A 27,238-nucleotide genomic window follows, 5' to 3' on the forward strand; every position below is an offset into this window, starting at 1 on the left:
GCCCTGATGGGTTCGTTTGGTATTTCTGTGTCATATTTGGAAAACCAGAGGTTTCCCATGTAACCTAATGGACAGGTGCCAAAAATAAATTATCTGCCTAGTTCTCGGTGGCACACTGTGATGACACAGATTGGTGGCACCAAAGTGCCACTTGCCTCATTGGAGTATTACATTGCCAGATCATCTTTCTCAAAATTCATACAAACAACCCAAAATTTTAAGCATGCTAAAAACACACACCATCAAAAAAAATTTTTTAAATAAATAAATAAATATTTGGTAACGAAAGGGTTAATGGTAATCCCCAGGGTAACCACTAAGAGAATAACTTGAAAATACAGTAAAAGAAACAAGGGAACTAAAATGGAGCACTAAAAAGTACCTATTTAACACAAAAGAAGGCAGAATTGGCAGAACTGAGGGACAAAAAAGATAAACAATATACAGAAAACAAATGGCAATATGGCAATTAAATAGGTTAAAAGTAAATAGATTAAACGTCCCAATTTAAAGCATAGATTGGCAGAATGGCTAAAAATCATGATCCAACTATATGCTGTCTATAATAGACTCACTTTAGATCCAAAGACACAAATAAAGTGAAAGTTAAAAAAAAAAAAAAGGGAAAAGATATTCTATGCAAACTGTAGCCAAAAGAGAGGTGGAGTGACTATACCAGTATCAGACAAAATACACTTTTAAAATTCTTGTAAGAGACAAGAAGGACATTATATAATTACAAAAAGGCCAATTCATCCAGAAGATAAAGTAATTATAAACATATATCCACTTATCAACAGAACCCCAAAATACATGAAGCAAAAATTAACAGAACTGAAGGGAGAAACAGTTCAACAATAACAGTTGAAGACTTCAATACTCCGTTTTCAATAATGGGTAAAACTAGACAGACAGCTCATCAAGGAAACAGAAGACTTGAAAAACCCTATAAAACCAACTAGACTTAATAGATATGTGTACAATGCTCTATCCAGTAACAGCAGAATACAAACTCACCTCAAGTGGTTCTCTAACACAAACAATATGTTAGGCCACAGAACAAGTCTCAAAAATTTAAGACTGAAATCACACAAAGTATGGTCTCTGATCACAATGGAATGAAATCAGAAGTCAGTAACAGAAGAAAACTTGGAAAATTCACAAATATGTGGAAATTAAACCACACATTCCTAAATAATCAATGAGTCAAAGAAGAAATCTCAAGGAAAATTTAAAAAATACTCTGAGATGAACAAAAGCACAACATACCAAAACTTATAGAACGCATCAAAAGCAGTGCTTAGAGGAAACTTTGCAGTTATAAACATCTACATCAAAAAAGAAGATCACAAATCAGTAACCAGACTTGACACCTTGAGGAACTAGAAAAAGAAAAGTAAACTAAACCCAAAGCAAGCAACAAAAGAAAAAATAAATTTCATTTCCTCAAAATTAAAAACTTTGGTGCATCAAAGGGCACTACAAAAAGTGAAAAGACAACCCACAGAATGGGAGAAAATATTTGCAAATCATACATAAGGGTTTAGTATCCATAATATATAAAAAGCCCTAACAACTCAACAATAAAAATATAAACAACACAGTTTTTAAAATATCAACATTTCTCCAAAGACAAGAAGTGGCCAATAAGCACATGAAATGATGATGGATACTATCAGTCATTAGAGAACTGCAAGTCAAAATCACAATGAGATATACTTTCTACCCACTAGGATGGCTATAATAACAATAAAAATTTAAAAAATGAAAAATAACAAGCGTAAGGATATCGAGAATTTGGAACCATCATATATTGCTGAAGGGAACATAAAACAGGGTAGTCACCGTGGAAAAGAGTCTGGAAGTTCTTCAAAAGGTTAAGCAAAAACTTGCACATGAATGTTCACTGCAACATTATTAATAATAGCTAAAAGGCGGAAACAATCCAAGTGTCCCTCAACGGATGAATGGATAAACACAATGCGGTCTCTACATACAATGCCTACTTTCAGTCAGAAAAAGGAATGAATTTCTGATACATGCTACAACATGAAACCATGATGCTAAATGAAAGACGACAGATACGAAAGGCCGCATTTTGTGTGATTTCATCTATATGAAATGTCCACAATAGGCGAATCCATAGAGACAGAAAGTAGGATAGTAGTTTCCAGGGGATGAGGAGTAAGGGGATGGGGTGTGAGTGCTTAATGGACACAGGGGCTCTTTTTGGGGTGATGAAAATGTTCTGGAATTCAAGAGTGGTGACAGTTGTACAACAATGTGAATGTACTAAAACCTACTGAATTGTATACTTTAAAATAATTAAAACCGTGAATTTTATCTCAGTGAAAAAATAAATTTAAGAAATAATTTTAAATGGAAAAAAAACTTAAGGGAGTCAGACACCCAGATCCCTCTCCTCATCACACACAGCCAGGTAACCACCCCAGAAGACCAACACTAACAGCAAAAAAAAAAAAAAAAACTGACTAGAACATTTGAACATAACATAATTCTGTTTGCCCAAATTTATATCCAAAGAATTTCATGTCATCCTGAGTATTTAGTAGTATTTAATAGGAAAAGTTAAGATGGAGAAGAATAAAGATATTGGGAGGTAACGAAAAACTAGGCTTTAAGCTAAATGTTTTAAGCTAAATGCAGAGAAATAAGAAGAAATTAAGTGGCAAAGAGGACAACTGCCAAATCGAACTTGGACCACACTGACTGGCAGTATGAACTGTAAATGGCTGTCTACTGCAGGCAGCCATTCTTGACCCCGAGGCTACAACAACAATATCTATTTTAAGTATAATTCCAAAAGGAAAGACCATGTTCAAAGTTCCTCAAAATAAGAACGATTATAAAAATAAAGTTCCTCAATTCTTAATAACAGTTCTCTAAAATGTATAAAATTAAAAGCAAGAACACCAGAAGGCTAAGTCTTTCTAAAACACCTGTGACGGTAATTTCTCATCTTTGACTCTATCTGGTCTCTTATGCCCAGCTTCAGACAGGCCAGGAATCCCACAGGTGTTCCATACGTAGGCTGATCACAGAAGCGGCAGTAAGTTAGCAAAGTTGGATTTTTGGAACCTTCCAAAATGGAAGATTATAAAAACTTTTGACTAGATTTCTGCACTGGGCAAATCTGTTGCAAAAGACCTCTTTAAAGTGTTGAAAAGAAGTCACTTTAAGGACAAAGGTGTACCTGAACCAAGCTATGGTGTTTTCAATCGCCTCATATGTATGCGAAAGCTGGACAATGAAAAAGGAAGACCAAAGAAGAGCTGATGTCTTTGCATTCAGGTGCTGGAGAAGAGTACTGCATATACCATGGATTGCCAGAAGAACGAACAAATCTGTCTTGGAAAAAGTACAGCCAGAATGCTCCTTGCTGAATGGTAACAATACATAAAATGAGCAAAGAGAGTGTAAAGGAAACACAATAAAGGGAAAGTGTGTGATTAAGACATGGCTATTCATAAGGTTTTCACTGGCCAATGTTTTTTCAGAAGAAGATCCCCAGGTCCTTCTTCCTCCTCGTAAGCTGGGAGCTTCACTGAAACCTGTCCACCATGGGTGACCCTGCTGGTATTTGAATACCAGTGGCATAGCTTCCAGCATCATAGCAACACGCAAGCCACCACAGTATGACAAACTGACAGATGAGTGGTGGCTTGAATGACATAATGCCCCATAACGTCCGTTCAGGTAACGTCTGACGGCATATACATCTGTGGTCTGGCGTGCACCCTCCAGGGATGCCCACAGCCAGACTTGGCAGCAAGCCTGCCCCCCCACCCCCCACCTGCAGGAACAGGCATCCTGCCAATGGGAGGAGTGGGTGGCCAATCCTGCTCCCAAGCACCCAAGGTCTGTAGGTATTGGGGGACCCAGCTGGGGCGGGATCACCAAGATAGCTCATTTCCTTTTATCGATAAAAAATGTTGTATTGTATGGATGTACCACAGTTTATCCACCTATTGAAGGACATTCTAGTTGCTTCCAATTTGGGGCAATTATGACTGTTGCTGTTGTTAGGTGCTGTCGAGTTGCTCCGACTCATAGCGACCCCGTGTACAACAGAACAAAACACTACCCAGTCCTGCGCCATCCTCGCAATCATTGTTATGCTTGAGTCCATCACTGGAGCCACTGTGTCAAGCCATCTCGTTGAGGGTCTTCCTCTTTTTTGCTGACCAAGTGCTATGAATAGAGCTGCTATGAAGATTTGTGTGGACATAAATTTTAAACTCATTTGAGTAAATATCTAGTGGTGTGATTGATGGGTCACACGGTAAAACTAAGCTTAGCTTTGTAAGACACTGTGAAACTGTCTTCCTGTTTGGCTGCGCCATTTTGCATTCCCACCAGCACTGAATCAGAGTCTCTGTTGCTCTACATTCTCGTCAGCATTTGGTGTTGCCAGGGTTTTGGGTTTTAGCCATTCTATTGGTGTGCAGTGGTATCTCACTGATGTTTCAATTTGCAATTTCCTAACAACATATGATGGTGAGCATCTTTTTATATGCTTATCTGTCATGAGTTTATTATATTCTAAGGCCATACTCAAGGGAAAAACTTAATTATTTGAGAAAATCATTCACAAACATTTAGTTTCTAGCCAGCTACTCAGGCAGCCTCTCTCTGACAGGTGAGGCTTACCTGTATTTAGAAACACAGGAAAGAGGTAGGCTGGAAGCCTCTTCACTCTCCTCTTTGCCTCCACTGCTCTAACGATGTAGTTTGAGTTCCTTACTGGTGAAGAGTTAAGTTGAACTACATTTCAGCTGGAGATTAGAAACTGGAAACAAAAGTACGACTGCTGACAAAAGAGTGTTCCAAGAACTGGAAAGTCCGGGGAAAACCAAAAAAGGGAAGCATCAGATAAACAACGAAGATGGCTTCTGCTAGCAAAAAGTAGTAAGCACAACACGTATGTAGAGAAACCAGCTAAACATCAAGCCCAGCAGAAAAATGCCAAGTGCCATCCAAGTGATGCCAATAAAGGGAGAAGGGAGCAGACAAGGGTGCCCTGTTTGTAAAAACATTTTCTGGAAATCATGCTTATGCCAACATTTCAGCACACTGACTCTTTCATGATACCTGATGATGCCAAATACTCGGCCATGGGAGAGGCCCACGGCTAACATACAAGGAAAGCAAACACTGGAGGAAATTAGGCTCTTATTAAAAGCCCCTCTCTTGCACAGACTCTCCTCCTTCTGCCTGTTGTTTAAAGGTAGCGGCTGTGTGTATGTGAGAGAGAGAGAACCATATAGACAGACACGGGCGACAGCCAGAAAAGAACCTGATTAAGCCATGTGTAAAACTTGGTCTTAAAAAGTTTGGGAAAACAATAGCTATTTGAGGCTTTGCACTGTCAATACCCCTTAGCTGATATGATTTAGGATTTTTTAGAGCACTCATTCAACCCTACTACATGCACAGATGCTGTGTCTCTCCTGGCCCAGGCCAGAGTCCTGCTATCAGGACAGGGAGGAGAAGAAGGAGGAGCTGAGGAGGCCCCTTGGTCCACTGGACAAACAAGGAAGGGGGGTGGGCACGGTCCACCGTGGATGTCCCCAGGCCAGGCTTGTGAGCCTGGATCTGAAGCCCTTGGGCTATATGAGAGAATAAGATGCTGCACAGGGGATAAGGTCATTTCCCTAGGGTATCAGCTTCACTTGGACAAATGAATGAAAAGCATAAAGCATGCCATATTAAGCAGTAGATTACAATATTTAAAGCTATTTTTAGAATGAAACACAAGCTTTCAAAAAATACTGGTTCTCATCTCTCCGCTTCTTCCCACTCTCTTGCACAGACTCTCCTCCTTCTGCCTGTTGTTTAAAGGCAGCGGCTGTGTGGGTTCTGATCTAAATCCTCTTCTCTTGTCCTCCACACAACTTGCGCTGGGCAAGCTCATCCATTCCAAGGCCTCGCCCACCACATCTGACCAAGTGAGCCTCCAGCTCTCAGGGCCCCGACTCCTGAGCTCCAGGACAGCCCCACTCTTGCTGTACTCCATGCTGCCTCGTATTCATCATGGCCCAGATGGCATCGTCACCTTCCATGTGCCCCATTTCTATTCGACACACCCCTACCTATCTCCCCAAATAACCTGCTCCTCGCTCAGGGAATGACACCACCACCTAACCAGCTGCTCACCAGAACTTTACAACTATCCTCACCTCACTGACTCTGACAAGCAATCGTCAACCAAGCCTACTGATTTCATCACCTGGCAAATCTACTCAACGTATCCTCACCACCACCCCAGTTACAGGGCGTGAAGCTCTGGTTCCAGTGAGATGCTCTCTCAGACTGTTTACTCATCTGCAGTCTCTTCTGGCTAAAATAACCAGCTTCTAGCACAACCTTCTCATTTTACACACAAGGAAACTCAGGCCCAGAGAAGCAACATGTTTGCAAGATCCCAAACCTATTAAGCAAAGAAATTGCAACTGGATACATAGAAAAACTGATTAGTTATACATATATGAAGAAGCAGCACATAACGATGAAAGTTAACACCTTTTTTTCTTTTTTAAGTAATAACCCCTCATACCCCCTTCCCCTAGCTCCTGGGAACCACTCATCTACATTGGTCTCCATGTGTTTGCCTGTTCCAGATGTTTCATGTAAGTGAGATTATATAAGACTCGTCCTTTTTGTGTCTGCCTTCTTTCGCTCATCATGTTTTCCAGGCCCATCCAAGTTGCAGCATGTACTAGAATTTCATTTCTCTTTATGGCTAAGTAATATTCCACTGTATCCAGGTACCACATTTTGTTTATCCATTCATCTGTTGATGGACATTTGGGATGTTTCCACCTTTTGGCTGTTGTGGATAGTGCTGCACTCAACACTGGTGTACACATATGGATGACTCCCCGCTTTTGAGTCTTGTGGGTACAGACCCAGGAGAAGAACTGCTGGGTCATATGAAAGGCCAACATCTTTCTAAAATTTAAAACATCTTCTTTCCTAGTACGCTCACATGATGGAATACTGTGCAGCTGTGAAAGCACCAAGGAGGAGCTCTATACTCGTGATCTGTTGTTAAATCCAAAAAACAGACAAACCAAGGCAGAGAAAAGCTTGTATGGTATGCCACTGTTTCCTAAGAAAGGGAGCTGTGTGCACACACACACACAGATACATATAAAACACATATACATGTATGTCTACATAAATGTATATTTACATATATACGCTTATATTAAAAATGGAAAGATAAACCAAAAAGCAGAAAAAGCAACCTATAAGAGAGAGAAGAAGCAGGGCAGAAAGATCAGGAATGGAGGCTAGATTTCTGAAAATATTTTATTTTGTGGCTTTGACTCAGAACCATTAAAATGTTTTATAAACATTATAAAACAAATTTTTAAAAGAAGCTATTCCTAAATTATGAAATAAATAAACCTAACTGCATAACCTGTAGGTGGCACAGTGAGGAACTGGTTCAAGTGACTTTAAAATATAACCATTTGACGGTACATCTCTAGGGACATACCCTCAGAGGGGAGGAAACTGCAGAAAACCTTAAACTGTTTTCAGTAATCACATAGCTAGTGATACTGGTTTTGTTTATTCTAATACTACCACATACTTTATATTAAAGCAGGTAAGTAATGATAATGTTGTTAGGAACCAAGATCCTAACAGCATAAAAGAAAAGGAGATATAAATATAACATCAAAGAAGTAAAATCTATACAGCCCTAAATCTAAACTAAAAACAGTACGAATTCATGATGTAGTGTCACTCAGAAAGTATATTTCCTGGCTGTCCACCAGAAAAACCTAGGAACAATAACGGGCCCTGTGGGAAGGTGCATCCCTGGTGCCTAGATGTGGTCTCAAAATACCCCTTGCACAACAAGGAACCAGGTTCTTGGAGACACAGCCAATTCCAGGTCTTGGGCAGGGAAGGCACAAGATGAGTCTAAAACATCTTGCCATATAGCAAGCAAGGATACTAGATTCCTAGGGTCCTGTCAAAAGGATGCAGGAGTCAGTGGAAGACGTTCCTGCTGGCCAAAAATGGTATAATTTTAGCATCTATAAGAATAATAATGGCACCCAGATGTAAATCCATCTACCTACGGCCACCTGATCTTTGACAAAGTTCCAAAGTCCATTAAATGGGGAAAAGACAGTCTTTTTAACAAATGTTGTTGTTGTTGTTAGGTGCCGTCGAGTCGGTTCCGACTCATAGCGACCCTATGCACAATAGAACGAAACACTGCCCGGTCCTGAGCCATCCTTACAATCGCTGTTGTGCTTGAGCTCATTGTTGCAGCCACTGTGTCAATCCACCTTGTTGAGGGTCTTCCTCTTTTCCGCTGACCCTGTACTCTGCCAAGCATGATGTCCTTCTCCAGGGACTGATCCCTCCTGACAACATATCCAAAGTATGTAAGACGCAGTCTCGCCATCCTTGCCTCTAAGGAGCATTCTGGCCACACTTCTTCCTAGACAGATTTGTTCGTTCTTTTGGCAGTCCACGGTATATACAATATTCTTCGCCAACACCACAATTCAAAGGCTTCAACTCTTCTTCGGTCTTCCTTATTCATTGTCTAGCTTTCACATGCATATGATGTGATTGAAAATACCATGGCTTGGGTCAGGGGCACCTTAGTCTTCAAGGTGACATCTTTGCTCTTCAACACTTTGAAGAGGTCCTTTGCAGCAGATTTGCCCAATGCAATGCATCTCTCGATTTCTTGACTGCTGCTTCCATGGCTGTTGATTATGGATCCAAGTAAAATGAAATCCTTGACAACTTCAATCCTTTTTCCGTTTATCATGATGTTGCTCATTGGTCCAGTTGTGAGGATTTTTGTTTTCTTTATGTTGAGCTGTAATCCATACTGAAGGCTGTGGTTTTTGATGTTCATTAGGAGCTTCGGTGGCTCGGTTGGTAAAGTGTCAGACTTTTAATCTGAGGGTCCAGGGTTCAAGTCCCTGTTCAAGCATTATTCTCATTATAAATAAACCCTGGTGGTGTAGTGGTTAAGTGGTTTTAACAAATGGTGCTGGCAAAACTGGGATGTCCATCCGTAAAAAAAATGAAACAGGACCCATACCTCACAGCATACACAAAAACTAATTCAAAATGGATCGAAGACCTAAATATAAAATCAAAAACTATGAAGATCATGGAAAGAAAATATAGGGTCAACACTAGGGGTATAAACAGGATACAAACCATAATTAACAATACACAAACACCAGAAGGTAAGCTAGATAAATGGGATCTTCTATAAATTAAACACACTCATCAAAAGACTTCACCAAAAGAGTAAAAAAAGCACCTATAGACTGGGAAAAGGTTTTTGGTCTGATCTCTAAAATCTATTGGAAAATCTAACACCTCTACAATAAAAAGACAAATAAATCAATTAAAAATTGGCAAAGGATAGGAACAGACACTTCACCAAAGAAGACATTCAGGCAACTAACAGACACATGAGGAAATGCTCATGATCCCTAGGCGTTACAGAAACGCACATCAAAATTACAATGAGATACCATCTCACCCCAACATTACTGGCACGAATCAAAAAAAAAAAAAACCCGAAAACAAACGTTGGAGAGGTTGCAGGGAGACTGGAACTCTTATGCACCGTTGGTGAGAATGCAAAATGGTACAACTATTTTGGAAAATGATATGGTGCTTCCTTAAAAGGCTAGAAATAGAAATACCATATGGTCCACCAATCCCACTCCTAGGAATATATCCTAGAAAAACAAGAGCTGTCCCACAAATGGACATATGCACACCCATGTTCACTGTAGCATTATTTACAACAGCAAAAAGATGGAAACAACCTAAGTGCCCAACAACAGATGAATGAATAAACCAACCGTGGTACATACACACAGTGGAATGCTACAAAATGATAAAGAACAATATGAATCTGCAAAGCATCTCACAACATGGATGAACCTGGAGTGCATTATGCTAAGTGAAAATAAGTAATCACAAAAGGACAAATATTGTATGAGACCACTGTTATAAAACACACAAAAATGTTTCCACACAGAAAGAAACAATCTTTGATGGTTACTAGGGAGGGGAGCGGTGGAGAGGGAAAAACACTAACTAGGTAAGTGGTAACTTGGATAAAGGGTAAGACAGCACACAATATTGGGGAAGTCAGCACAACCTGACCAGGGCAAAGTCATAGAAGCTTCACAGACACATCCAAATATCCTGAGGGACTGAGCCACTAGGCTGAGGTCTGGGGACCATGGTCTCAGAGGATATCTGGCTCAACTGGCATAATATAGCTTACAAAGAAAATGTTCTATATCCAACTGTAGCATCCGGGGCCTTAAAAGCCTGCAAGCAGCCATCTAAGATACATTTACTGGTCCCATTCCAGCTAGTGTAAAGGAGAATGAAGAAAATCAAAGACATGAGGGAAAGATTAGTCTAAAGGGCTAATGGACCACAACTACCACAACCTCTACCAGATTGAGCCCAGAACAACTAGATGGTGCTCAATTACAACCACCCACTGCTCTGGCAGGGATTATAATAGAGGGTCCCAGACAGAGTGGGAGAAAATTGTAGAGCAAAATTCAAATTCATACACACACACAAAAGACAAGGCTTGCTGGTCTGACAGAGGCTGGAGAAACCCTTAGAGTACGCCCCCCGCCCCAGACACCCTTTTAACTTCATCCTTCAGCCAAAGATTAGACAGGTCTATAAGAACAATAATAACACAGGTGAGGAACGTGGTTCATAGTCCAATCATGTATACAAGACTAACAGGCACGCCAGCCCAGAAGCAAAGATGAGAAGGCAGAAAGGGACAGGAAAACTGGACGAATGGTAACAGGAAACCTGGGGTGGAGAAGGGGGAAAGTATTGACACATTGTGGGGTTGGCAACCAATGTCACAAAACAATCTGTGTATTAACCGTTTAATGAGAAACTAATTTGCTCCACAAACTTTCACCTAAAGCACAATAAAAAAAACACTGAAACATAAAAAAAAAAAAAAAAAATTATAGCCTTGGAAACTCTATGGAGCAGTTCTCCCTGTCCTGTAAGGTCCCATGAGTCAGAATTGACTAACGGTGATGCGGGGGGGAGGGGGCCGGAAAAGAATAATAATGGCAACGGATTAAAACATGTATGTTTAAATTAATGAGCTTATACTGATACTTAAAACAGTCATTGGTCACTTTGCAAGTATGCTCTGGGACCATCTTGTTCTTTTGAGAACTGACAAGTAAGGAGAAAGAGTCAAGCATCTATTCTGCCCTCCCTATACTAACTGTCCCTTAGGGTAACAAGTAGTTGATAATTTCTCTCTCCAAAGTATGACAGTTTATCAAGGAAGAGTAAACGACAAAATTAAGAGTATCATCATTTTGCAACCTCCAAATGGAGAAAAAAGTGAAGCTGTCAAAGGTTTCATTCTACTTAGATCAACAATCAATGTCATGGAAGCAACGGTCAAGAAGTCAAATGACATACTGCATTGAGAAAATCTGCTGCAAAGGACCTCTTTAAAGTTTTAAAAAGCAAAGACATCACTTTGATGACTAAGGTGCACCTGACCCTAGCCATGGTCTTTCCTGTTGCTTCATATGTATGCGGAAGCTGGACAATGAAAAAGAAAGATGGAAGAATAATTGATGCATCTGAACTGTGGTGCTGGCAAAGAATACCGAATATACCGTGGACTACCAGAAAAATGAACAAATCAGTCTTAGAAGAAATATAACCAGAATGCTCCTTAGAAATGAGGATGATGAGATCTTAGCTGACTTACTTTGGACACGTCATCAGGACAGACCAATCACTAGAAAAAGACACCATAGTTGGCAAAGTGGAAGGTCAGCAAAAAACAAGGGAAACCCTCAGTAAGATGGACTGACACAACAGTGACAACCATGGACTCAAACATACCACGACCATGAAGATGGGGCAGGGCTGGGTAACATTTCTTCTTGTTATACATGAGGTTGCCATACGTCAGAGCTAACTGGACAGCAATTAATAACAAGAACAATGAATTCTGAATGTCAGCAAGGATCATCTCAGGCAGCTAACACCACAAAAGAAACAATCAGACCTTGTGAGCCTTGCGGGGCGGGGGGCGGAGGGGAGCACATACTACCCCTAGGGACAGGGAGTTCATGCTTAAAGGCTGAGCCTGGATGTGGTCAAGTCTCCAGATCCACCCATCATTCTACAGGAAATATGGGTGACAGAGGAACATTTTAAATGCAAGCAGCAAAATTAAAAATACGGAAACTTTTATCTATAGGGCAAATAGCTTGGATTTTCCAACAAAAAAAATGCAAGGAAAAAAAGAAACTGGGAGGAAGCAATCTATTGATTAAAAGAGGTAAGAGACATATCAATTAACTGCAATTGTTTGGATCTTGCATCAAACAAACTGTAAAAAAAAATTGAGACTACTGGGGAAAACTGAATAGTACTGTGATCATGGATGAAATTTTAAATATCAGCTTTCTTGATACTTTTCAATGTATTAAAAAGAACTATGTATTAAATTTCACTTTGGATGTCAACATTTCAAACCCATTTTAATGTTCTACCATATTAAAGAATTCTTAATTTCAAGTATAAAATGCCACTAAACCACAAATTAGAGGTTAAAACACAGGGTATTTTGTTTCCTTTCAAACTCCTAGAGAAAGACGGTTAAAGAGCAAAGAGTTCATGTGTCAAAAGATGCAGTTCTCAGCAGACACGGGGTTTCTCCATCAGCCAGGTGGCACCTTTCCTGTACTGGGCCTCCTTCTAGGGGATGTGGGGCTCGGAGCTTCAGAGGCTGGCCTCTGAGGCAGAGATGTGTGCCCACTACTCCTGGTTTTCAAAAACTTATTAATGATGACTGGGTGTTATGGACTGAATTGTGTCCCCCACAAAAGGTTAAAAGAGACCAGAGACATATCAACTAACTGCAAAAGATACGCTGAAGTCCTAAACCCTGTATAACCTGTTTGGGAATAGGTTCTCTCTTCGACGTCCTAACCCCTTCTGAGTGGTGTCTTATAGAGGGGAGAACAGACACAGAGAGAGTCTCACAGGGGGAAGACTCCATGTAAAAATCCATCTACATGCCAAAGAATGCCAGAGATGCCTGGGGCTCCCAGAAGCTGGAAGAGACAAGGAAGGACCTTCCCCTAAAGTCCCCAGAGAGGGTATGGCCCTCCTGTCGCCCTGAGTTCAAACTCCTAGCCTCCAGAACTGGGAGACGATAAATTTCTGTTCCTTAAAGCTACCCACTTTACGGTATTTTGTTACTGCAGCCCTAAGGAGACTAAGACACTGGGTCATAAGGTGTAGTGTCTACTATTCTCAAAGTTTAATGTTGGTTGAGAAAATGAAAAATAAAAACGAGATCAGACACAAGTCAAAACAGTGTGTCATGTATGAAGAAGATAAGCAAATGCATCTGTGAAAGAAAAAAATTGCTAAAGCCCCAAAGGGGCAAGCTCAGGATGCTTCTGAAGTTAATTATTTTTATGCAAAGAAGTAACAGTAGAAGGAGGAAATCTACGCAGATTCACATCTCCTAGTGACATACCTGTGTGTCATATGCTGTCAGAAGGTTTGTCCACGCTTGGCTGGGAGTAGGAGACTTCAATAAAGAGAGATGTCAACAGTGTCAACCTTGTCCTCCTTCAAACAAAGCAGTGGGGTCCCTTATCTAGGGAGGAAGCATAACACGTGGTCAACTCTCATCTGCCGAACTTAAAAGGCTTTTCAAAATAGAATTTCAAAATGTAAATTTCCATAAAATGACCAAGTAAGGAGTTTAAGATCAAACATTTTAACCACGCTAGGTGCAGATGTGGTTTGAGTTATCCACATTTTTTTTTAGTTGGACCTGAATTACAAAATCTGCATATTTTCACATTATTTTCATTTTTAAATCACTTTTATCATGAAATATTATACACATATAGAAAAGCAGAGGAACTATATATGTATAGTTTCATGAACAGTTAGCATATAAACACCAGTGCAACCACCCCCCAGGCCAAGGAACAGAGCACTGCCAGTACCCCAGGAAGGCTGGATGCCCCTCTCTGGTCCCGAATCCCTTTCTCTCCTCTATATAACTACTACTCTAACTTTTAAGGAGCCCTGGTGACACAATGGAGCCCTGGTGGCACAGTGGTTAAGATACTGCCTGCTAAGCATAAAGATCGGCAATTCGAATCCACCAGCTAGCTACTCCTTGGAAACCCTAAGGGGCAGTTCTACTCTATCCTGTAGGGTTGCTACGAGTTGGAATCGACTCACTGGCAACAGGCAGGCTTGGGTGGCACAATGGTTAAGCACTTGGCTGCTAACCGAAAGGTCGGTGGTTCAAACTCACCCAGCAGCTCCATGGGAGAAAAGACCCAATGATCTGCTCCCATAAAGATTACAGCCTAGGAACCAGGGTTTCAGGGGACATCTAGGTCAACTGGCATAATAAAATCTGTTAAGAAAATTTTCTGCATCCCACTTTGGGGTGTGGCATCTGGGGTCTTAAATGCTAGCAAGTGGCCATCTAGGATGCATCAATTGGTCTCAACCCACCTGGAGCAAAGGAGAACAAAGAACACCAAAGACACAAGGGAATTATGAGCTCAAGAGACAGAAAGGGCTACATAAACCAGAGACTACATCAGCCTGAGACCAAAAGAACTAGATGGTGCCCAGCTATAACCAATGGCTGCCCTGACAGGGAACACAACAGAGAACCCCTGAGGGTGCAGGCAAGCAGCGGTATGCAGACCTCAAATGCTTGTAAAAAGACCAGACTTAATGGTCGGAGGTCATGGTCCCCAGACCTTCTGTTAGTCCAAGACTGGAACCATTCCCAAAGCCAACTCTTCAGACAGGGATTGGACTGGACTATGGGATAGCAAATGATAGTGGTGAGGAATGAGCTTCTTGGATCAAGTAGACACATGACACTATGCAGGCAGCTCCTGTCTGGATCGGAGGTGAGAGGGCAGAGGGGTCAGAAGCTGGCCGAATGGACATGAAAATAGAGAGTGAAAAGAAGTAGTTTGCTGTCCTATTAGGGGGAGAACAACTTGGAGTATAAACCCAAAAAAACCCACTGCCATCAAGTCAATTCTGACTCATAGTGACCCTAGAGGCCAGAGTAGAACTGCCCCATAGAGTTTCCAACGAGCGCCTGACGATATGAACTGCCAACCTTTTGGTTAGCAGCTGTAGCACTTAAGCGCTATGCCACCAAATACTTGGAGTATATAGCAAAGTATATATAAATTTTTGTGTGAGAGACTGACTGTATTTGTAAACTTTCACTTAAAGCACAAAAAAAAAAAAAAGGATTACAGCATAGAAAATCCTATGGGGAAGGCAGTTCTACTCTGTCACATGGGGTCACTATGAGCCAAAATCAACTCGATGGCACCTAGAAACAACGGCCCTAACTTTTATGATTCTCATTTCCTTGCTTTTCTTTAGAGCTTTGTAGGTATGCAGCCCTAACATATATACTTTATTTTCATCCGCTTTTGAATTTTATACAAATGGGATCATATTGTATGTATTCTTTTGCCTTGTCTTTTTTTTTTTTGCCTGACATTGTTGATGTACCTGTAGTTTATTTTCATTGCTGTGTAACAAGCCATTGCATAAATACACCATAACTTATGTATCTATTCCCTTGTTGATGGACCTGGCCAATCAGAGCATCCTCTTCTGGGCAGAGATAGGCTCATCTCTATAAACACACAACCCACCAAGTCATAACTAACAAAGTCTTTTCTTCACCCTCTGGGCCTAAGAGAAAGTCTCGTTCTTTCCCAAAGAATTTGAACACGAGCACATAGAAGTCTGGAGCTGATGCTGCCATCTGGCAAGTATGAGTGAAGGTCCTGCCTGAGAACAGAGTAAATCCAGAGGAAGATGCTGGGGGAGAAACCGACCAAACAGAAACATCTGCAGCCAGCCCTACCTAAGATTTAGGTCAGTCATTAAGTTCTATTTTTAATTAAAACAGCTACAGTCAAGTTTTCTAAAATTTACATCACAATGAGCCCTCACTGATAGAATCACATATTTAAAAACATGAGCTTCAATCTACTCAAGAAACTGCATACCAAAACCAAACCCGCTGCCGTTGAGTCAATTCCGATTCACACTGACCCTACAGGACAGAGTAGAGCTGCCCCATACGGTTTCCAAGGACCACCTGGTGAATTCGAACCACCGACCTTTTGGTTAGCAGCCATAGCACTTAACCACTATGCCACCAGGGTTTCCAGGAAAATGTACAGGTCATATTTACAGTGCACATATATGCAAGTATACACATATTCCCCAAATTCTTCCACCCTCAGCTTTATACTTCTAAGCCATTTATCACCCAAACCTGGACTGCAGTTCTTGACAAATGAGCAAGGTAGGCCTGAATGTTTCTTTGGCAAAAGAGCTAAAAACCAATAGCTGTAATTTACGTGTCCACTATAAACACTGCACTGAATATACTATCCTTGTCAGGCCTTAGTAATAAAGCTATGGTAACCACATAAAACGTATTAGGAAGCAGCAATCCGTTTTAGTCTCAGGAAGTGTTTGGGTAAAACTGGAATGATTTCTTCCTTTTGAAAGTCTGGTAGAATATAAAATGGAGCCATCTGTGCCCCAAAATTTGTAATTACTGATTGAAATTTTAAAGTGGTTATAGGATTATTCAAGGTTTTCTATTTCCTCTTCAGTCGCTTTTAGTAAATTGTATTTTGCAAGAAATTTTATCTAAATTTTCAAATATACTGGCATGATGCTATTTATAATATCCTTTTATGATATTTTTAGTCTAATGAATCCATTGTGATTTCTATTTTTCATTTCATTTATTTATGCCTCTGTTTTTTTTTCCTTACCAGTTTCATCAGAGGTCTGTCAATTTTGTTAGACTCTTCAAACAAACAACTTTGTTGTTTTGTTGGTCTTTTCTTCCTTAAGTTCTCCATTTGATTAATTCTGGTTGTTATTATGTTCTTCTGGCCTTTTTTAATAGTCGTTTCCAATTCTGATGTTTAGCCTATTAATTTTGAGCTTTTCTTCTTTTCTAAGGCTATTTTTTTAAGGCTATATATTTTCCTCTAAGCACAGCTTCATTCTACAAATTTTGTTACGTTGTTGTCAGGTGCTGTCGAGTCGGTTCCAATTCATAGTGACCCCACGCACAACAGAACAAAACACTGCCTGGTCCTGTGCCATCCTCACAATTGTTGCTGTTTCAGCAGCCACTGCGTCAATCCATCTCCTTGAAAGGGTCTTCCTTTTTTTCGTTGACCTCCTTTACCAAGCATGATGTCCCTCTCCAGGGACTGGCCCTCCTGATAACATGTCCAAAGTACGTGAGATGAAGTCTCGCCATCCTTGCTTCTAAGGAGCATTCTGGCTGTACTTCCAAGACAGATCTGTTTGTTCTTCTGGCAGTCCACGGTATATTTAATATTCTTCGCCAACTCAAATGCATCAATTCTTCTTTGGTCTTCCTTGTTCAGTGTCCAGCTTTTGCAAATTCCACAAATTCTGATATACAGTACTTTCATTATCATTCAGTTAAAAATATCTGCTAACTTCCATTACATCATCCTCTTTGAGCCATAGGTTATTCTAAAATATTTATTTTTAAACTCCTGGGGATTTTATAATTATCTTTTTGTTACTGATTTATAGATTAATTTCACCATGGTTAGAGATTATAACCTGTATTATTTCAGTGCTTTGAAATTTATTGAGACTTGTACTATGGCCTAGTATTGGGCAACTTTTTAATAAATGCCCTATGTTTGCTTTAAAATAAAGTATATGTTACAGTTTTTAGATAGAATGTTCTATTTGTGTACATTAGACCAAGGTTATTAGTCCTGTTTAAAACTTGTCTTTACAGATCTTTTTGAGGGAGGGGGGAGGGGAAGGAGTTTTTCCTGCTTGTTCCATCAATTATTGAGATGTTTATTGAAATCTCCACTATGATTATAAATTTGTCTATTTTTCCTGGGATGCATGTCAATTTCTACATCATATATTGTGAAGTCGTATTATTCTGCTCATCTACATTTAAAATTGTTATGATTTCCTTTGGATTGCTTTTTATCATTACAAAATGTGGTAGAGACTACGTGTTCACTAATTACCTCCTGGACACAGAGCTAAATTATATTTCCCAGTCTCCCTTGAAGTTAAGTTTGGTTATACAACTCGAGGCCTGATGAATGGGATGTGAACCTAAGAAATGTACACCTCCAGGCCTGGCCCATGACCACTTACATGATTCTCTACACTCTCTCTTCCCCAAATGAAAAGGATCGTGCAAAATACTCCAATGTCCTAGGAGATGGTGGAGTCACAAGGGAGAAGAAACTTGAATCCTTCAACGACTATGTGGAAAGCAATCTGCCAACTAGGACTATCTCATTGGACTTTGTGTGAGCAAGAAATGAACATGTTCACAACAAGCTACTGAAACGTTCAGGTTTTTGTTACAGCAAGTAGAGTTACTCACCCCGTAACATAAAATGGCCCTTGTCTGTAGTACTGCTTTTTGCCTTAAAGTATATTTTGTCTGAAACTATACAATCCTGCTTTTGGTTAATATTTGCATGGTTTATCTTTTTCCATCATTTTACCTTCAACGTTTCTGAATCCTTGTTTTAGACGGGTGCCTTCGAAACAGCATATAATTGGAGTTTTTAAAAATCCAATTTGACATCTTCATCTTTTAATGGGAACACTCAGTCTATTTACACTGGAAGTCCTTACTCATATTTATATTTAAATCGACTATGTTACCAGGGACTTTCCATTTGCCTTCTTTTTGATGATTTCTTATCATTCCAGTCACCACTCCCCATTAATCTGGAAGTTACATACTCTATTTCTACTCTTCTAGAGAAATTATAATCTGCAGTTGACTTACCAAAGTTCAGTGTTAACCAATATGCTTTACCCTTCTCTGGGAACCTTAAAACACTGACTCCACTTACCATATTTACAACTTATAAACTTCTGTCATGTGTATATACATATGTGTATATATTTAAAACCTGTAAGTCATTATTAAGTCATTTAAATATACCTACTATCTTTGTTTTCTAGTGCTGTCATAACAAAAATGTCCCAAGTGGGTGGCTTTAATCAACAGAATTTATTGTCTCATAGTTTTGAGGCTAGAAGCCCAAATCAGGGCATCGACTGTCAGAGAGGGGCTTTCCTTGTCAGTAGCCCCAGGCATTCCTTGACTTGTACATTGATCTTCCTGCAGTTTCTATTCCCTGTGTGTCTGTTATAAGATACCACTCAGAAGAGCTTAGGTTTGGGACTTGCCCTGCTCTAGCAGGACCTAGTTAACATTAAAAACCTCTATTTCCATACAGGGTCACATTTATAGGTACAGGGATTAGGGCTTCAACCTGTCTTTTTGGGGAGTATAATTCAATCTGTAACACCTACTTATACACTACTTGCTTTGCTCTTCATTCCTTCTTGTAGTTCAGACCTATCTAGAGTAATTTTCCTTCTGCTTGGTGCCAAACTCTTTTGTCTGTCTGTAAACATCTTTGTTCTTGAAGGATATTTTGGCCGGGTACAAAATTTTTTTTTTTTTAATTAACTTTTATTAAGCTTCAAGTGAACGTTTACAAATCCACTCAGTCTGTCACATATAAGTTTACATACATCTTACTCCGTACTCCCACTTGCTCTTCCCCTATTGAGTCAGCCCTTTCAGTCTCTCCTTTCGTGACAATTTTGCCAGCTTCCCTCTCTCTCTATCCTCCCATCCCCCCTCCAGACAAGAGCTGCCAACCCACTCCCAAGTGTCCACCTGATATAATTAGCTCACTCTTCATCAGCATCTCTTTCCCACCCGCTGACCAGTCCCTATCATGTCTGATGAGTTATCTTCAGGGATGGTTCCTGTCCTGTGCCGACAGAAGGTCTGGGGAGCATGGCCGCCGGGATTCCTCTAGCCTCAGTCAGACCATTAAGTGTGGTCTTTTTATGAGAATTTGGGATCTGCATCCCACTGATCTCCTGTTCCCTCACGAGTTCTCTGTTGTGCTCCCTATCAGGGCAGTCATCGATTGTGGCCGGGCACCAACTAGTTCTTCTGGTCTCAGGATGATGTAGGTCTCTGGTTCATGTGGCCCTTTCTGTCTCTTGGGCTCCTAGTTGTTGTGTGACCTTGGTGTTCTTCATTTTCCTTTGCTCCAGGTGGGTTGCGACCAAGTGATGCATCTTAGATGGCCGCTTGTTAGCCTTTAAGACCCTAGACGCCACATTTCAAAGTGGGATGCAGAATGTTTTCACAATAGAATTATTTTGCCAATTGACATAGAAGTCCCCTCAAACCATTTTCCCCAGACCCCCGCACCTGCTCCGCTGACCTTTGAAGCATTCATTTTATCCCAGAAACTTCTTTGCTTTTGGTCCAGTCCAATTGAGCTGACCTTCCATGTATTGAGTGTTGTCTTTCCCTTCACCCAAAGCAGTTCTTATCTACTGATTAATCAATAAAAAACCCTCTCCCTCCCTCCCTCCCTCCCCCCTTCGTAACCACAAAAGTATGTGTTCTTCTCCGTTTTTTCTATTTCTCAAGATCTTATAATAGTGGTCTTATACGATATTTGTCCTTTTGCCTCTGACTAATTTCGCTCAGCATAATGCCTTCCAGGTTCCTCCATGTTATGAAATGTTTCAGAGATTCGTCACTGTTCTTCATCGATGCGTAGTATTCCATTGTGTGAACATACCACAATTTATTTACCCATTCATCCATTGATGGACACCTTGGTTGCTTCCAGCTTTTTGCTATTGTAAACAGAGCTGCAATAAACATGGGTGTACATATATCTGTTTGTGTGAAGGCTCTTGTATCTCTAGGGTATATTCCCAGGAGTGGGATTTCTGGGTTGTATGGTAGTTCTATTTCTAACTGTTTAAGATAATGCCAGATGGATTTCCGAAGTGGTTGTACCATTTTACATTCCCACCAGCAGTGTATAAGAGTTCCAATCTCTCCGCAACCTCTCCAACATTTATTATTTTGTGTTTTTTGGATTAATGCCACCCTTGTTGGTGTGAGATGGAATCTCATCGTAGTTTTAATTTGCATTTCTCTAATGGCTAATGATCGAGAGCATTTTCTCATGTATCTGTTGGCTGCCTGAATATCTTCTTTAGTGTAATGTGTGTTCGTTCATATCCTTTGCCCACTTCTTGATTGGGTTGTTTGTCTTTTTGTGGTTGAGTTTTGACAGAATCATGTAGATTTTAGAGATCAGGCGCTGGTCTGAGACGTCATAGCTGAAAATTCTTTCCCAGTCTGTAGGTGGTCTTTTTACTCTTTTGGTAAAGTCTTTAGATGACCATAGGTGTTTGATTTTTAGGAGCTCCCAGTTATCTGGTTTCTCTTCATCATTTTTGGTAATGTTTTGTATTCTGTTTATGCCCTGTATTAGAGCTCCTAGGGTTGTCCCTATTTTTTCTTCCATGATCTTTATCGTTTTAGTCTTTATGTTTAGGTCTTTGATCCACTTGGAGTTAGTTTTTGTGCATGGTGTGAGGTATGGGTCCTGTTTCATTCTTTTGCAAATGAATATCCAGTTCTGCCAGCACCATTTGTTAAAAAGACTATCTTTTCCCCAATTGACTGACACTGGTCCTTTGTCAAATATCAGCTGCTCATACGTGGATGGATTTATATCTGGGTTCTCAATTCTGTTCCATTGGTCTATGTGCCTGTTGTTGTACCAGTACCAGGCTGTTTTGACTACTGTGGCTGTATAATAGGTTCTGAAATCAGGTAGAGTGAGGCCTCCTACTTTCTTCTTCTTTTTCAGTAATGCTTTGCTTATCCGGGGCTTCTTTCCCTTCCATATGAAATTGGTGATTTGTTTCTCTATCCCCTTAAAATATGACATTGGAATTTGGATCGGAAGTGCGTTATATGTATAGATGGCTTTTGGTAGAATAGACATTTTTACTATGTTAAGTCTTCCTATCCATGAGCAAGGTATGTTTTTCCACTTAAGTATGTCCGTTTGAATTTCTTGTAGTAGAGCTTTGTAGTTTTCTTTGTATAGGTCTTTTACATCCTTGGTAAGATTTATTCCTAAGTATTTTATCTTCTTGGGGGCTACTGTGAATGGTATTGATTTGGTTATTTCCTCTTCGGTGTTCTTTTTGTCGATGTAGAGGAATCCAAGTGATTTTTGTATGTTTATTTTATAACCTGAGACTCTGCCAAACTCTTCTATTAGTTTCAGTAGTTTTCTGGTGGATTCCTTAGGGTTTTCTGTGTATAAGATCATGTCATCTGCAAATAGTGATAACTTTACTTCCTCCTTGCCAATCCGGATACCCTTTATTTCTTTGTCTAGCCTAATTGCCCTGGCTAGGACTTCAAGTACGATGTTGAATAAAAGTGGTGATAAAGGGCATCCTTGTCTGGTTCCCGTTCTCAAGGGAAATGCTTTCAGGTTCTCTCCATTTAGAGTGATATTGGCTGTTGGCTTTGCATAAAAAAAAAAAATGCCCTTTATTATGTTGAGGAATTTTCCTTCAATTCCTATTTTGGTAAGAGTTTTTATCATAAATGGGTGTTGGACTTTGTCAAATGCCTTTTCTGCATCAATTGATAAGATCATGTGGTTTTTATCTTTTGTTTTATTTAGGTGATGGATTATATTAATGGTTTTTCTGATATTAAACCAGCCTTGCATACCTGGTATAAATCCCACTTGATTAGGGTGAATTATTTTTTTGATGTGTTGTTGGATTCTATTGGCTAGAATTTTGTTGAGGATTTCTGCATCTATGTTCATGAGGGATATAGGTCTGTAATTTTCTTTTTTTGTAATGTCTTTACCTGGTTTTGGTATCAGGGAGATGGTGGCTTCATAGAATGAGTTGGGTAGTATTCCGTCCTTTTCTATGCTTTGAAATACCTTCAGTAGTAGTGGTGTTAACTCTTCTCTGAAAGTTTGGTAGAACTCTGCAGTGAAGCCGTCCGGGCCAGGGCTTTTTTTTGTTGGAAGTTTTTTGAATACTGTTTCAATCTCTTTTTTTGTTATGGGTCTATTTAGTTGTTCTACTTCTGAATGCGTTAGTTTAGGTAGGTAGTGTTTTTCCAAGAATTCATCCATTTCTTCTAGGTTTTCAAATTTGTTAGAGTACAATTTTTCGTAGTAATCTGAAATGATTCTTTTAATTTCATTTGGTTCTGTTGTGATGTGGTCCTTCTCGTTTCTTATTCGGGTTATTTGTTTCCTTTCCTGTATTTCTTTAGTCAGTCTAGCCAATGGTTTATCAATTTTGTTAATTTTTTTGAAGAACCAGCTTTTGGCTTTGTTAATTCTTTCAATTGTTTTTCTGTTCTCTAATTCATTTAGTTCAGCTCTAATTTTTATCATTTGTTTTCTTCTGGTGCCTGATGGGTTCTTTTGTTGCTCACTTTCTATTTGTTCAAGTTGTCGGGACAGTTCTCTGATTTTGGCTCTTTCTTCTTTTTGTATGTGTGCATTTATCGATATAAATTGGCCTCTGAGCACTGCTTTTGCTGTGTCCCAGAGGTTTTGATAGGAAGTATTTTCATTCTCGTTGCATTCTATGAATTTCCTTATTTGCTCCTTGATGTCTTCTATAACCCAGTCTTTTTTCAGGAGGGTATTGTTCAGTTTCCAAGTATTTGATTTCTTTTCCCTAGTTTTTCTGTTATTGATTTCTAGTTTTATTGCCTTGTGGTCTGAGAAGATGCTTTGTAATATTTCGATGTTTTGGACTCTGCAAAGGTTTGTTTTATGACCTAATATGTGGTCTATTCTAGAGAATGTTCCATGTGTGCTAGAAAAAAAAGTATATTTTGCAGCAGTTGGGTGGAGAGTTCTGTATAAGTCAATGAGGCCAAGTTGGTTGATTGTTGTAAGTAGGTCTTCCGTGTCTCTATTGAGCTTCTTACTGGATGTCCTGTCCTTCTCCGAAAGTGGTGTGTTGAAGTCTCCTACTATAATTGTGGAGGTGTCTATCTCACTTTTCAGTTCTGTTAAAATTTGATTTATGTATCTTGCAGCCCTGTCATTGGGTGCATAAATATTTAATATGGTTATGTCTTCCTGATCAATTGTCCCTTTTATCATTATATAGTGTCCTTCTTTATCCTTTGTGGTGGATTTAAGTCTAAAGTCTATTTTGTCAGAAATTAATATTGCTACTCCTCTTCTTTTTTGCTTATTGTTTGCTTGATACATTTTTTTCCATCCTTTGAGTTTTAGTTTGTTTGTGTCTCTAAGTCTAAGGTGTGTCTCTTGTTGGCAGCATATAGATGGATCGTGTTTCTTTATCCAGTCCGTGACTCTCTGTCTCTTTATTGGTGCATTTAGTCCATTTACATTCAGCGTAATTATAGATAAATAAGTTTTTAGTGTTGTCATTTTGATGCCTTTTCATGTGTATTGTTGGCAATTTCATTTTTCCACATACTTTTTTGTGCTGAGACGTTTTTCTTAGTAAATTGTGAGATCCTCGTTTTCATAGTGTTTGACTTTATGTTAGTTGAGTCGTTACATTTTTCTTGAGTTATGGAGTTGTTATACCTTTTTGTGGTTACCTTATTATTTACCCCTATTTTTCTAAGTAAAAACCTAACTTGTATCGTTCTATATCACCTTGTATCACTCTCCATCTGGCAGTTCAATGCCTCCTGTATTTAGTCCCTCTTTTTGATTATTGTGATCTTTTACCTATTGACTTCCATGATTCCCTGTTATGTGTATTGTTATTTTTTTTTTTAATTAATCTTAATTTGTTTGTTTTTGTGATTTCCCTATTTGAGTTGATATCAGGACATTCTGTTTTGTGACCTTGTATTGTGCTGGTATCTGATATTATTGGTTTTCTCACCAAACAATATTCTTTAGTATTTCTTGTAGCTTTGGTTTGGTTTTTGCAAATTCTCTAAACTTGTGTTTATCTGTAAATATCTTAATTTCGCCTTCATATTTCAGAGAGAGTTTTGCTGGATATATGATCCTTGGCTGGCAGTTTTTCTCCTTCAGTGCTCTGTATATGTCGTCCCATTCCCTTCTTGCCTGCATGGTTTCTGCTGAGTAGTCTGAACTTATTCCTATTGATTCTCCCTTGAAGGAAACCCTTCTTTTCTCCCTGGCTGCTTTTAAAATTTTCTGTTTATCTTTGGTTTTGGCGAGTTTGATGATAATATGTCTTGGTGTTTTTCTTTTTGGATCAATCTTAAATGGGGTTCGATGAGCATCTTGGATAGATATCCTTTCGTCTTTCATGATGTCAGGGAAGTTTTGTGTCAGGAGTTCTTCAACTATTTTCTCTGTGTTTTCTGTCCCCCCTCCCTGTTCTGGGACTCCAATCACCCGCAAGTTATCCTTCTTGATAGAGTCCCACATGATTCTTAGGGTTTCTTCATTTTTTTTAATTCTTTTATCTGATTTTTTTTCAGCTATGTTGGTGTTGATTCCCTGGTCCTCCAGATGTCCCAGTCTGCATTCTAATTGCTCGAGGCTGCTCCTCTGGCTTCCTATTGTGTTGTCTAATTCCGTAATTTTATTGTTAATCTTTTGGATTTCTACATGCTGTCTCTCTATGGATTCTTGCAACTTATTGATTTTTCCACTATGTTCTTGAATAATCTTTTTGAGTTCTTCAACAGTTTTATCGGTGTGTTCCTTGGCTTTTTCTGCAGTTTGCCTTATTTCGTTTGTGATGTCTTGAAGCATTCTGTAAATTAGTTTTTTATATTCTGTATCTGATAATTCCAGGATTGTATCTTCATTTGGGAAAGATTTTGATTCTTTTGTTTGGGGGGTTGGAGAAGCTGTCATGGTCTGCTTCTTTATGTGGTTTGATATGGACTGCTGTCTCCGAGCCATCACTGGGAAACTAGTTTTTCCAGAAAATCCGCTGACTAGTACGCTGGCTCCAGGCTCTGAAAACAATCGCTGCCTCTCCGTATTTGTTTGTTCTCCGTCTCTAAATCTGTGTTTGTTGTTCAGGGTTCGTAGATTGTTATGTATGTGATCGATTCACTTGTTTTTCCGAGTCTTTGTTGCAAGAGGGATCTGCAGTAGCGTCCACCTAGTCCGCCATCTTGGCCCCGCCTCCAAAAATTTTTTCATTCAATATAATTATTATACCACTGTCTTTTTAGCTTTCATTGTTGCTGTTGCTGTTGAGAAATTGTAGGTAATCTCCCCTCCACCCTGAATGCTAGTAAGTTTTCTCCTTGTGTTTGGTCTTCTGCGGTTTCACTATGATGTCACTAGATATGAATTTCTTTTTATTTATCCTGCCAGTCATTTGTTAGGCTTTCTGAATGTGTGGTTTAGCATCTTTCATAGTTTCTGGTTTTCATCCATTATGTTTTCAACGATTGCTTCGCACTGTTCTCTCTCTCTCACACCTTCTCAGACTCCAATTATACATATGTTAGGCCTCACTATTTTATCTATGTTTCCTGTCTTCCTTTTCTTTTTCCATATTTCTACCACTGTGCTCCATTCTGATTTCACTTTTTGGTTTAATACTATAGTGAATTTCATTGATTGATATTCCCATGTTAAACCAACCTTTCATTCTGGGTGAAATAAACCTCACTTGGTCTTCATATATTATCCTCTTTATATGTTGCCGGATTCTATTTGCTAAAAATTTACTGGGGATTTTTGCGTGTGTGACAACTACTGCTCTGCGTTTTTCATTACTTACAGCACTGGGGTTTGGGTTTTAACATCTTTGTCCAGTTTTGCTATCAGGATGATGTTGCTCTTATAGAATGAACTGGGAACTATTCTCACCTCTTCTATTTTATGAAAACGTTTCTGTCTGATTAGTATTATTTCCTCCTGAAGTATCTGATACAATTCACCAGTGAAGCCATTTGAGGCAAAGTTCTTAGCTATAAATTCAATTTCTTAAATAAACAGAGTTATGCTTGTTATATATTTCTTCTTTAGTGAGCTTTAGTGGTTTGAGTTTTTCAAGGAATTTGTTCATTTTACTTAATTTGCCAAATTTACTGGCATAAAATTATTTATAAGATTCCTTATTATCCTTTCAATGTCTGTAGGATCTGTCATAATATTCCCTTTTTTATTCCTGATATTGGCAGTTGATTTTTTTTCCGATAAAAAAAATTTTCTGGATATAATATATA

General features: G+C 39.4%; 1 protein-coding gene and 1 non-coding gene across 6 annotated transcripts in view; one reads left to right on the top strand and one right to left on the bottom strand.

Annotated features, from left to right (window-relative positions):
- TRAF3 (TNF receptor associated factor 3) overlaps positions 1-27,238 on the bottom strand; it is a 129,719-nt gene that overhangs the window by 46,077 nt on the left and 56,404 nt on the right. For all 5 annotated transcript variants that reach the window (XM_049899657.1, XM_049899658.1, XM_049899653.1 and 2 more), the window contains one exon: positions 13,598-13,720. The gene's annotated coding sequence lies outside the window, so the exon portion shown is untranslated. The remainder of the gene's footprint in view (positions 1-13,597; positions 13,721-27,238) is intronic.
- Positions 8,920-8,992, top strand: TRNAK-UUU (transfer RNA lysine (anticodon UUU)). Its single transcript has one exon. It is a non-coding gene; the product is annotated as a tRNA-Lys (tRNA).

The sequence above is a fragment of the Elephas maximus genome, chromosome 10 (assembly GCF_024166365.1).
Source record: "Elephas maximus indicus isolate mEleMax1 chromosome 10, mEleMax1 primary haplotype, whole genome shotgun sequence".
NCBI classification, from domain to species: Eukaryota; Metazoa; Chordata; class Mammalia; order Proboscidea; family Elephantidae; genus Elephas; species Elephas maximus.